Below are 12,747 nucleotides of genomic sequence, written 5' to 3'. Positions count from 1 at the left end.
TCATATTTTGGCTCTCGTAGACTTGTTTTAATTGTCTTTAACTTCAACTTGAACTTGCATATGAGCAGTTGATCATCTGTTCCACATTCAGCTCCTGGCCTGGTTTTGGCTGAAGATATTGAGCTTTTCCACCACCTCTTGCCACAGATGTAGTCAATCTGATTCCTGTGTACTCCATCTGGTGAAGTCCATGTGTATTGCTGCGATTTGTGTTGTTGAAAAAAGATATTTGCAATGACTAAGTCGTTGGTCTTGCAAAATTCTATCATGCAATCTCCAGCTTTATTTCAGTCACTAAGGCCAAATTTTCCAACTACCCATGATTCTTCTTTCTAACTTTTCCATTCCAATCACCAGTGATAAGCAGCACATCTTGATTGTATATTTGGTCAATTTCAGATGTATCATTTTGATGTATCTTGAGTCCCACCTTATTGGAGGGTGTAACTCAAGTCACCACCCTTAATTTCCTTAAGGGGATATGTGTGAATGTGCTGGCAAAGTCATTCTTTCTTGTTCTGGATGCTGCTTTGGCTCGTCATCATCTCACCTCTGTGCTTGAGACAGCAGCCAGTCCTCTGACCTGACAATTTGGGTTTGGCAGTCCCTGCACCCACATGTGTGAGGAGAATCCTCCAGACGATGCCTGACCCATGGATTTGGGACTTGCCAACCTCCCCACCTCTACCACTGCATGAGCCATTTCTTTGGCAGTGTTTGAGTTCTGTGAGACATTGCAGCAAAATAAGGAGCCCTAAGAAAGGAGAGAAAGTACTGAGTGGAGGAGGAGGAGAAGTTGATGTTAGAGATGATGGAGTGTTACAGCAGTTTGAAAAACTTAGACATCTTTAACCTCTGCCTCATAGGGATCAGCCTTGTGCTTATCCTTCTAAAGGAAATTATTTGAGCAAGGTCTGAAGTACAAGCTCAGTCTTATGGGGCAATAAGTTTAGAAGCTCCACGTAAGCATATATTTCTTGCCTCTTCTAACTTCTGTTGGCCACTGGTTTTCCTTGATTTGGCATCTTTCCAATCTCTGTCCCATGATAACACTGCCTTCTCCTATTCTGTCTGTGTCAAATCATCCCATCCTTCTTTCTTACTTGTGATTGCTTTTAGGGCCACATAGATAATCCAGGACAATCTCCCCATCTCAAAATTATTAATGAAATCACATCTGCGAAAATACCTTTCTCCAAATAAAAAAATATTTATAAGTTCCCTAGATTAGGACAGGCACTCTAGTGGTGTAGTGTCTAAGGCATTTGACTGCTTACCAGAAGGCTGGTGGTTCAAATCCACCAGCAGCCACTCCTCAGAAGGAAGATTGGGCAGTCTACTTCCATAGTGATATCACCCCAAAAATCCAAACAGGGCTTGCTATGAGTCGGGATTGACTCAGTGGTAGTAGTTTTTTAAAGATTAGGATATGGATAACTTGTGGGAAGCTATTATTTTGTCTATCACTGTGGTACAAGGATCACTTTTCTATGACCTCTCTAGCCATGATCTCTTAACTCCTACCAAATGATTAGGTGGGACTATGCAAATAAGGTGTTTATGGCTCACCAAGGGGATTGGAGGGCTTGCTAATAATGCAAATACAATGCATGACACCCTTGTTGGGGTGAGACCACACAAATAAGGAATATGAAAGTCTAACAAGGAGATAAAAAGCTCTGGTGGTGCTGTGGTAAAGCCATTTGGGTGCTAATCCAAAGATCAGTGTTTTGAACTTACCAACTGCTTCACAGAAGAAAGATAAGGCAATCTGCTTCCATAAAAAATTACAGCCTTGGAAACCCTATAGGGATTGCTATGAGTCGGAATCAACTCAACCTCAGTGGGTTTGGTTTTGGTTTAATGAAAGATTGGTTAGTTTTACCAACTATTAGGCTTAAAAGAGATCCAACCCCACAGCAGAGAGGGGACCTGACTACCATCAAGAAGAAGAGATGGGAGCAGAGCATCTCCTGTGGACCCTGGTTCCCTGCACTGGAAACCTCCTAAACCTAAGAAACAGAGAGTGATAATACCAGAGACAGTGAGAGATTGTGAAGAACAGTGGCAGAGAAATGACAGCAGCAAGGCAACAGAACCAAGAGACTGGCAGGAAAGGGTGTGGTGGGCTTCCTGTCCAACAGAGTGAGAGAGATGAGTGCCTTCATGTGGGATTACTGGCAGAGTGAGGTGCCTCTGGGCATTTATTGATTGAGCCAAAAGAGTTTTGTAACACTTCCTCCCCATCCCAAGACCCCTCACCCCCACCCAGGCAAGGCAGAGACCAGGTCATCCCAGGAGGCCCAAGGAGCCAAGGAACTGGGGCCAGAGAGAGACTTCCCTGTAGGAATGGCTGAGAAGAGGTTGTCCTGACCAAAAAACTGTATCTTGAGTCATTTCTGATTCTGAATTATAACCTGTCACTTTGCTAACAGATCTCATAATTGTAAGTATTGTCTGTGAGTTCTGTGTGACTATTGCATCAAATTATCAAACCCAGCAGAGAATTAGAGAGTGCCTTGGGAGGGACAGTTGGTGTCAGAATTGGTAGAAAGGTTGGAAGGTGGTGGCATGTCTGACCTCTGCCTCATAGGAATCAGCCTTAGGCTGATTTATATATAAATAAATGGAGAGACATATATATATATATATATATATATGTATATAAAATATTCAATATTATACAGATGTCAATTTTCTCCTTAAATTGAAATAACAGGTTAACATAATTTCATCCAAAATTCTATCATCAAGTACACACATATTTAACTCATGCTAAATTGGCAAGATTCCCTAAAATATGTATTGCAAAAACAGCAAGGAGGCCACAAGTTCTGACCTCCTAGAACCCCACAAGAGGAAGGCAGAATCACCATCAATAGCCCAAGGCCTATTACTGCAAGGCCAGCCATGCTGCCTCCCTCCAGCCCTTTCACCAACCATTCCTCCCAAAGCACCCACCACCTCTCTCCTGGGTTTGATAATTTGCTGCAGTGACCACACAGAACTCACAGATTATGGGGTTTATTAGGGAAGAACCAGGCTACAATTCAAGTTCAGGAAAAAATGCTCAGTCTCTCTTCCAACCCACCGTCTCTCAGCCAAGTCTCTCACAGTCTCTGCCCAGCAGTGCATGCCCCTCGGTGTCTTACTCAGCAGCACGTGTCTCTTTCATGAGCACGTGTCTCTTTTGGCAGCGCGTCTTCCTCAACCAGCAGTCAGAGAGAGTTCTGCCTCTAGGAGGCCTCCTTTTGAGCTTCGCGGAGTGGCCAAACCAACCAATCATTACAACAGAATTCTAAGCACCTGAGAGTGAGCCTCTCATAACATTGCATTATGCCATGCCCAACAGAAATAACCCAGGTGGATAACATTTACAATCAGGAGCTCCTCAGTTGCTCATTCCACCACTGAGTTTACAATGACTTATGGGTAGAGAAGCCATACTAAGTAATTTACTACACTACATGTATATATATGCAAAAGCATGCAAGAACAATGGACCAAGAGTAGCCAAGACACACCTAAAGAAGAGCAAAGATATAGGAGACTTATTCCCACATCACCTGTCCCATTTGGAAGATTGGATTCAGAAAAGTGCCTCCAGTGACTTCATTATTTAAAACTATAGCATGGTATTGGGAGCTCTGGTGGCATAGTGCCTACGGCATCTGACTGCTAACCAGAAGCCTGACAGTTCAAACCCACCAGCCACTCCCCAGAAGGAAGGCTGGGCAATCTACTTCCTTAGTGATATTGCCTCAGAAACCCAAGATGTGGGGTCGCTATGAGCTGGACCTGACTCGATAGCAGTGGTTTTATATATATATATAGAGAGAGAGAGAGAGAGAGAGAGAGAGAGAGAGAGAGAGCATGGTATTGGGAAAATCTGGCACAAAAAAATCTCTTTAAAGTGTTAAGAAGCAGAGTTGTCACTTTGAAGACTAAGGTGTGCCTGACCCAAGCCATGGTATTTTCAATTGCCTCATATGCATATGAAAGCTGGACAATGAATAAGGAAGACTGAAGAAAGGTTGATGCCTTTGAATTGTGGTGTTGGCAAAGAATACTGAAAATACCATGAAGTGCCAGAATAACAAATCTGTTCTGGAGGAAATGCAACCAGAATGCTTCTTAGAAGTGAGAATGGCCAGACTTTGTCTGACCTACTTTGGTCATATTGTCAGAAGAAACCAATTTCTGGAGAAAGATATCATGCTTGGTAAAATAAATGTTCAACGAAAAAGGGGAAGTTCCTCAATGAGATGGATTGACACAGTGGCTGCAATGATGGGCTCAAGCATAGTAAAGGTTATGAGGATGGTACATGACTGGGCTATATTTTGTTCTGTTGTACATAGGGTCACTATGAGTTAGAGCTGATGTGGTGGCACCTAACAACAATATAGAATGGTATTGGTGTAGGAAGAAAAGATACAGTGAATGGAAAGAACAGAAAACCTAGAAACAGACTCGTGTATATGGGGACTTGAAATGTTATAGAAGGCGTGCAGGACAGTGAGAGAATCTAATGAGAAAACTGATAATCCATATGGAAAAAGATGAAATTAGAATCTTACACCACATCATGCTTATAATTGATCTCAAACTAATTGGAGACCAAATGCAAAAGTAAGAATGTTAGAACTTTCAGAAGATGAGATGACTTTACTACATTTTCCAGAATTTTCCTTCTTGTATTTTCTGGCTCAACTGGGCCACAAGACAGAATGTTGGGAGATTTGGAGGACAGATGAAAAGCAGTACCCATTTTGTGCTCACACTTATTGTTGCTGATGTTGGGGCAGGGGCTGGGCCCACAACTGCTCCACTTCCCCATGCATCCTCCTCCAGTATCTCTCAATCCTGGGTCAAGTGTATGTTTAACTCTTTGATGAAGACCCTTAACTCCTGCTGGACACCCTCATGAAAGTCAGCAGTCCTGCCTTCTGGGCTCCAGCTCATACTTATGTATCCCAGCCTTCCCCAAAGGGATCTATGGCCTTTTATGAGAGTGACTGTCCCTTAGGGAAAAGGACATAATCAAACTTTTGGGAGATTACTGGACATTGGCTCTTGAAATAATAATTCTACTGTAGCCCACCTGTCAGAATAAAGATGTATGGAGGTCAGGTTATGAATAGAGTCTTAGCTCAGGTCCACTCACAGTGGGTCAAATGGATCCTTGAGCTCATCCTGTAGTAATTTCCCCAGTTCCAGAATGCATAATTGGAATAAATATATTCAGCAATTGGCAGAACCCCATGTTGAATCCCTGACATGTGGAGCAAGGGCTATTATTGTAGGAAAAGCCAAGTGGAAGCCATTAGAACTGCTCCTACTTAGGAAAATAGTAAACCAAAAGTAATATCACACTCCTGGAGGGATTGTGGAGATTAGTGCCATCATCAAGGCTTTGAAGGATCCAGGTGTGGTGATTCTCACCACATTCCCATTTAACTTGCCTCTTTGGTATATGCAAAACACAGATGGCTCTTGGAGAGTGATATGGATTATAGTAAACTTAACCAGGTGGTGACTCTAATTGCAGCTGCTGTTCCAGATGTGTTTTCAATGCTTGAGCAAATTAAAACATCTCCTGGTATCTGGTATGCAGCTATTGATTTGGCCAATGCCTTTTTCTCAATTCTAGTTTTGAAGGATCACCAAAGCAGTTTGGCCACAATACACCTTCACTGTCCTATGTCAGAGGTATATCAACTCCCTGGTCCTATGTAATAATTTAGTCCACAGGACCTTTGATCAACTTTCCCTTCCACAAGATATCGTATGGTCCATTACATTGATGTGACTGCTAACCAGAAGGCTGGCAGTTCAAACCCATCAGCCATTCCTTGGAAGGAAGGTTGGCAATCTACTTCCATAGTGATGTTGTTGTTGTTGTTGTTATGTGCCGTCGAGTCAGCCCTGACTCATAGCGACCCCTCCTTGGGTTTCCGAGGCAGTATCACTACGGAAGTAGGATTGCCCAACCTTCCTTCCGAGGTGATAGTGCCTCAGAAACCAAAGAAGGGGTCACTATGGGTCGGATCTGACTCAATGGCAGTGCATTTGGTTTTGGTTTATTACAATGATGACATTATGCTGATAGGGCCTACTATGGAAGAAGTATTAATGACTCTAGATTTATTGAGTGCTAAACAAAAAACAAAATCACTACTGTCAAGTTGATGCTAACTCCTAGTGACCCTGTAGGACAGGGTAGAACATCCCCATAAGGTTTACAAGGCTGTAAATCTTCACAGAAACTGATTACCACATCTTTCCTCCACAGATCAGCTCATGGGTTCAAACCACTGACATTTTGTTTAGCAGATGAGTGCTTTAACCACTGTTAAACCACTGTTAACCACTCCCAATTGCTGAATATATTTATTCCAATTCACCAGGGCTCCTTATTGGATGCTAAAACCAAAAAACCAAACTCACTGCTGTTAAGTCAGTTCTGACTGATAGCAACCCCTCCTTGGGTTCCAAGGTGGTATCTTTATGGCAGTAGATTGCCCAGTCTTCCTTCCGAGGAGTGACTGGTGGGTTTGCACCACCAGCCTTCTTGTTAGTGGTCAAATGCCTTAGGCCCTATGACACCAAAGCTCCCTATTGGGTGCTAAATACCAAAAATCAAACTCACTGCCATAGAGTTGATCCTGACTCATAGCAACTCCTCCTTGGGTGTCTGAGGCAGTATCTCTGCAGAAGTAGATTGCCCACTCTTCCTTCCAAGGAGTGGCTGGTGGGTTTGAACCACCAACCTTCTGTTTAGCAGTCAAATGCCTTAGGCACTACACCACCAGAACTCCCTATTGGGGAGTTCTTATATGCCATCAAGTTGGACCTGATTCATAGCAACCCCTCCTTGGGTTTCTGAGGCGGTATCACTATGGAAATAGATTGCCCAACCTTCCTTCTGAGGAGTGGCTGGCAGATTTGAACCACCAGCTTTCTGGTCAAGTGCCTTAGGCACTACGCTACCAGAGCTAGAGGTTGGGAAATTAATATGACAAAAATCCAGGTGTCTTTCACCTCAGTGAAATTTCCAGGGATCCAACAGTGTTGGGCATGTTGATATATTCCTTCTAAAGTGAAGGATAAGTTGTTACATCTGGTCTTTCCTCAAATTACAAAGGAGGCACAATGCCTGGAGGGCCTCTTTGGATTTTGGAGGCAATATATTCTTCATCTGGGTGTGCTACTCTGGCTTATTTATCAAATGATCCAAAAAGCTGCTAATATTGAATAGGACCCAGAACAAGAGAATGCTATACATCTCAGGTTCAGGCTGCCATGCCAGCTGCTCTGCCACTTGAGCCATATGATCCTGCTGACCCAATGGTTCTTGGAGTGTCAGTGGCAAATAGAGATGCTGTTTGGAGTCTTTATAAGGCCTCTCTTGGTGAATCACAGTGCAGATCCTCTGGATTTTGGAGCAAAGTTCTACAGATAACTGGTTATTCTCTGCAGATAACTAACTACTTTCTTTTTGAAAAATAACTTTTGGCTTGTTATTAGGCCTTAGTAGACACCAAATGCTCAATCATAAGCCATGTCACCATGTGGCCTAAGCTGCCCATCACGAACTGGGTGTTGTCTGACCCACAGAGTCATAAAGTCAAATGTGCACAGCAGTACTCCAGTGGAAGTGATATATATGAGATTGGGCTCAAGCAGGACCTGAAGGCACAAGTAAGTTATATAAGGAAGTAGCCCTAATACCCACAGCAAAACCAGCAACCTGGACTGGCACAGCAGCTGAACCTGATATCCCTTCCCAAGGTGAAACAATATGGGTAAAAATGAAAGATAAATGAAAGGAAGGAGAAATAATAGCAAAAGGTAAAGGAATGAATAAATGACTTATGCAGCAGGGGAGTTTAACATTATGCTGATGACTCAGAATGAGGGAATACTCTTCTCTTGGTTAAATTTTATTAGAGTCCAGACAGGGTGATGCCTGGATGAGATGAGATGTCTATCTGCCGCTGACCTGAATGGCTGGTACCAGAGTAACTTCACCCTGAGGACTCTGCCCTACTGAAGGACTAATGTTAATGACTGTTTGGGACTGATAAAATGATTAGGAGGGGGAAGTTAATCCTTCAAGCATGAAATGGCCAATGGGCTAAACGTGCCAGGGGATGGCCTGCAATACAGTGAATTAGTTAATATGGCCCTTCTAGCCATAGTCTTTGTAACTGTCACTAAATGACAGGTAGGACTATGCAAATAAGGTGCTTTTGGTCCACCAAGGGGATTGGACAGCTTGCTGCTAATGCAAATAAGGTGCATGGCACACTTGTGGGGGTGGAACTATGGGAATAAGGTATATGGAACCATTACAAGGGGATTGATCAATTATATCAGCCCACTAGGCTTAAAATGAGCCAACCCAGAGACAGAAAGGAAGGACTTCTATCACCAAAAAGAAGAGACACAAGCAGAGCTAATTCTTTGGACCCAGGATCCCTGCACAGAGAACCTCCTAGACCCAGGAACTGTAACACAGAAGATGGTGAGAGACAGAAAGAAGGGGCAGTAGAGCAATGGTGGCAGAAGAGGCAGCACAACCAGGAAATTGGCTGGAGGTGGTACAGTGGGTTTCCTAGCCATGGAGTGAGAGAGCTTAGAATCTTCAGGCAAGAAGTATGCTGGCAGAATGGCCTCAGGGCACTTGGCAGAGCTAATCTCATCCACCCATGGGGCAAGAGAGCTTAGTGCCTTTGGGCTGAAGCCTCCTGGCAGAGTAACGTGCCTCTGGGCACTCAATAGGGGAGCTAAAAAACTTTGTAACACTTTCCCAAGCAGGTCAGAAGCCAGAGCTCAAGAGGGTCAAGGGACTGAGGGCCAAGGAAGGAGAGGCCTACCTATGGGCATGGCTGAGAAGAAGCTGTCCTGACCAAAAAACTTTATGCTGAGTCTTTCCTGATCCTGACTTACAACCTGTTACTTCCCTAATAAAGCCCATAATTTTAAGGATTATCTGTAAGCTCTGTGTGGCCATTGCAATAAATTATTGAATCCAGCAGAGAAGTAGAGTGTGCCATGGGAAAGATGGCTAGTGTCAGAATTCGTAAAATGGTTGGAGTGAAGTAGTGTGTCTGACCTCCACTTCATAGGAATCAGCCTTGGAATGATGCTGATGGTGATTTTCTCTCCCCCTCATGAAGTTGGAAAAGGTCAAAAGCCACCACCATACCATTTTCACACCCATGCTTCTCACCTCTGTCACATTATTTTCTTTCTCCCAGTCTGCAACTATGGCCTCATGGGGAGTTCCTTATGATCAATCGACTGAGGAAGAGAAAACTTGAGCCTGGTTTACAGATGGTATTGTGCAATATAGAGGCATTACTTGAAGTAGACAGTGGCAGCACTTCAGCCCCTTTCTGGGACCTCCCTGAAGGACAGTTGTTGTTGTTGTTATTGTTGTTATGTGCTGTCGAGTCGGACCCTACTCATAGCAACCCCTCCTTGGGTTTCCGAGGCAGTATCACTATGGAAGTAGATTGCCCCATCTTCCTTCCGAGAAGTGGCTGGTGGGTTTGAACTGCCAGCCTTCTGGTTGGCAGTGGTGAAGGGAAATTCTCCCAATGGGCAGAACTTCAAGCAGTGCACCTAGTGATTCATTTTGATTGTTAGAAGAGATGGCCAAGATGTGTGATTGAATACTAATTGACAGGTTATGGCCAAGCATTTGACTAAGTCAGGGACTTAGAAAGAACAGGATTATAAAATTGGTGATAAAGAGGCATGAGGTAGAAGCATGTGATTACACCTCTCTGGATGAGCCAAAGAAGTGAAAATATTTAGATCTCATGTGAGTGCTCACTGAAAGATGATCTTTGCAGAGGTGGATTTTAACAATCACATGGATAGGATGACATTTTCTATAGATACCAATCAGCCTCTTTCCCTAAACACTCTCATCATTGCCCAATGGGCTCATGTACAAAGTAGTTTTGGTGGCAGGGATTGAGGTTATGCATAGGTTCAGCAACATGGACTTCCACTCACCAAGGCTTGACTCACTGAGTGCTCAATCTACCAGGACCAGAGACCTGAATTCCTAATATGGCACCAATCCTAGGGGCAATCAGCCAGTGACAAGTTGATTCCATGGGACCACTTCCATTCTGGAAAACGCAGTGTTCAGTTCTTACTGAGACAGACACTTAACCCTGGATACAAATTTACTTTTCCTGAATGCAATACGTCTGTGAAAACTACTATCCATAGACTTACAGAATGCCTTATCCACCGTCATGGTATCCTACATAGCATCATCTGAGAAAGAAAAGACACAATTATGGTGCCAACTAGGTGTAATACCTTACAGGGCTAGGGGCAAAGTTCTCTAGGAGGCTGTATATGTTTTATACCAGTGCTCACTGCCTCAGAAACCCAAGGATGGGTCACTATGAGTTGGGTCTGACTTGACGGCACATAACAACAATGACAACAGCACATGGTGGTGTTTCTTCCATAGCCAGGATTCATGGGTCTAGGATTTAAGAGGCAGATATGGGAGTAGCCCTACTCACTATTACTCTCAGTGACTTACTTGAAAATTTTTTGTCTCCTGTCCTTTCAAACTTAATGCAGATCTATAGGTCTTAGTTCCAAAGAAAGGAATGCTTGCATTTGGAGATTCAACACTGATTTCATTTGCGGTGGTGAAGTTTGTGTGTCAACTTGGCTAGGCCTGGTTGAGTGGCTGGGAAGCTGAATGTAGTTATTCCCCCATGGTAAAATTGGTAATTAACTCCATGGTGGACAATATTGGAGCAGCTGAGTAGCTGCCTTAGTGATGTGGTCTGCTTCCCATATATAAGAAGCAGCTTTGGGAATGGTGTCTAGTTTATGGCATGCTTGAACCCTGCATGTAGCCATGCCATTGCTCAGCAGCTTCCCATGCTCTGCTGACCTTGGCACTTTCAATGGACTTGAATTAATGGCCTCCCATGTGCTTTGGTAGCATTAGGACTGTGCCATTTTATTTGTCAACCTTGGGCTTGTTAGCCTCAGCAGCCAGTAGCTGCCTGAGTGAAGAGATGCCTCTAACTTCAGTGGGCCAGGAGCAAGAGGCAGAGCTGGAGCCCAAGGTAGAGGGGCTTTCACACAGTCCCTAGAGCCTGGCACTTTGAACTTGGAATTTTAGCCTCCTGAACTGTAAGAGAATAAACTCCTGTTTGTTCAAGCCATCCTATTTGTGGTATATTCCTGTCAGAGCAGCACTAGGTAACCAGAACAGAATTTGGTACCAAGAGAGTGGGCTGCTGCACTGACAGATACCTAAAATGTGGACCCAGAAGTGGAGTACGTCCTTGACCTGAGACCCTGGCAGAGAGACCCCGAATATGGCGTGACAGATGGCAGGAGCAGAGCCCAGAGACCAGCATGAGACAGCAACAGCCTTACCAGCCTATGGAGGAGAAAGCTGGATGCCATTGCACAGGTAGCTTCCTGGCAGAGTGGGTTGCTTTTGGGCGTTAATTTGGGTGTTAATCAGCATGAAATAGAACAGCAGGTTGGCCAGCCCATGGAGCAGCAAAGCTGAATGCTTTTTGGGTAGGAGGATTTCTGGTAGAGTGGGTTGCCTTTGGCAATAACTGGCAGAAGTGGAGAGACCAAGGAAATGGGTAGCAGAGCTGCCTCAGTCTGAAAGGGTAGGGGCCATGGCCTTTAGGGGTGGAACCACCACAACCCCCTAAGTTTCAAAGAGCCAGACCTTCACCAACTTGGTTCTGGAGTGTGGGGCTGCTCATTCATGTGAGTCAGTGGGATGAAGCCACAGCAGCTAACCAAGAGTGAGGGGGCAGAGATGCCACACCCAAGAAGGAGAGGAACGGAGCCGGCATGGCCAAGGGGATGAGGTCACCACTTAGAGGAACTAGGGGACTGGAGCCACCCAGTGAGAGAGAACTGTACAGATGCCACCCAATAAAAATCTGTACAGGTGCCAAGTTGACAAGGGGTGGAATTATGGTGGTTAAGTTTGTGTGTCAACTTGGCTAGGCCTGATTGAGTGGCTGGGCAGCTGGAAGTAGTTACTCCCCCACGGTAAGATTGGTAATTAACTCCATGGTGGACTCTACTGGAGCAGCTGAGTAGCTGCCTTAGGAATGTGGTCTGCATCCCATATATAAGAAACAGGTTTGGGAATACTAGTTTATGTCATGCCTGGACCCTGCATGTAGCCATGTCATTGTTCTGCAGCCTCTCATGCTCTGCTGACCTTGGCACTTTCAAAGGACTTGAATTAATGGCCTCCCATGTGCTTTGGTAACATTAGGACTGTGCCATTTTATTTGTCAACCTTGGGCTCATTAGCCTCAGCAGCCAGTAGCTGCCTGAGTGAAGAGATGCCTCTAGCTTCAGTGGGCTGGGAGCAAGAGGCAGAGCTGAAGCCCAAGGTTGAGGGGCTTTCACACAGCCCCTAGAGCCTAGCACTTTGAACACGGACTTCTAGCTTCCTGAACTGTTAGAGAATAAACTCCTTTTGTTCAAGCCATCCCATTTGTGGCATATTCTTGTCAGAGTGGCACTAGGTAACCAGAACACCATTGAACTGGAAGTTAAGAATGCTACTTGGCCACTTTGGATTCCTCAAGTATCTGGATTAACAGGCAAAGAAGGGAGTTACTGTATTGGCTTGAGTCATTGATTCTGATTACCAAGAGAAATCAGATTGATATTACATAATGAAGGTAAAGAAGACTATGTCTGGGA

The sequence above is a fragment of the Orycteropus afer genome, unplaced genomic scaffold, assembly GCF_000298275.1.
Source record: "Orycteropus afer afer isolate SDZICR_OR568_19922 unplaced genomic scaffold, OryAfe1.0 scaffold00179, whole genome shotgun sequence".
In the NCBI taxonomy this organism is placed as follows: domain Eukaryota; kingdom Metazoa; phylum Chordata; class Mammalia; order Tubulidentata; family Orycteropodidae; genus Orycteropus; species Orycteropus afer.
This window is presented reverse-complemented; position numbering follows the sequence as displayed.